Below are 1,007 nucleotides of genomic sequence, written 5' to 3'. Positions count from 1 at the left end.
TGACAAAAACAAGAGTTGTTAAAGGAACTAGATGGTATCATATATCTATATATCTTTGTGAATTTAATTTTATCGAATTTCAAAGGACTTACTTTTGATGCCTAACAAAATTTTATGAAAAATAAACACCTTATGATGAACTCATAGAAAAGAAGGATAAAAAAGACCTTATGAAGTTTAGAGGGGATGTGTGTATTTATCAACTCCCAACTTTGGCCTCTCCAAATCCTTCTTGCGTAACAATATTAATATTGTGAGAAGTCAATTAATTAGGGCCGTTTGGATAGGTTCATAAGTGACTTTTTTTTAATTTTTAACTTATGAAAGGTGTAGTATTAATGTCTGGTATAATTTTCAAAACAAAATTACAACTTTCTAAAAAGTTATTTTGGTGTTTAAGGAATAAAAAGCTTTTTATCACTTTTCTCTTAAAATAAGCACTTTTAGAATTAAAAAACCAAATACAAAATAACTTATTTATAAGCTACTTTTAATATAAACATTTATTGTTTAAGCTATTTCTTAAAAAATAACTTAATTAAGTTGTTTACCCAAACTGGACCTTAGTTTGTGTACAAAAGTTACTTTACTTTAGCTGTGATAAATTACACATCAAATATTGCTATGAAAGGGATCTAGTTAATGGATGGAAATAATTAACTTGGTGGTTAAGTTAGGTTCTCATTTTTCAATCCCATATTATATTTTAGGTAAGAATTCAACTAAGAGTCTTATTCTAAGTAAGATCTACCACTAGAAATAAATGCCACTGACCTCCATTTTAAATATTCATCCAAAATTATAGTAATTTTGTACAAGGCACATTTTAATGTTCTGAAACACATATTTAGTGTGCTATCATCGTTGTCGTTATATTATCTTACAATCCATAATGTTCGGCAGAAGACATATGGTAGATCTTAAGCTCTTAACTGATATTAATTGCAACTATTGGTAAATCTTAAATCACTATATGATACTTAATTTTGTGGTAGATGTATGTAGAT

Source organism: Arachis ipaensis, chromosome B07 (assembly GCF_000816755.2).
Source record: "Arachis ipaensis cultivar K30076 chromosome B07, Araip1.1, whole genome shotgun sequence".
In the NCBI taxonomy this organism is placed as follows: Eukaryota; Viridiplantae; Streptophyta; class Magnoliopsida; order Fabales; family Fabaceae; genus Arachis; species Arachis ipaensis.
Note: the sequence above shows the minus strand (reverse complement) of the source record.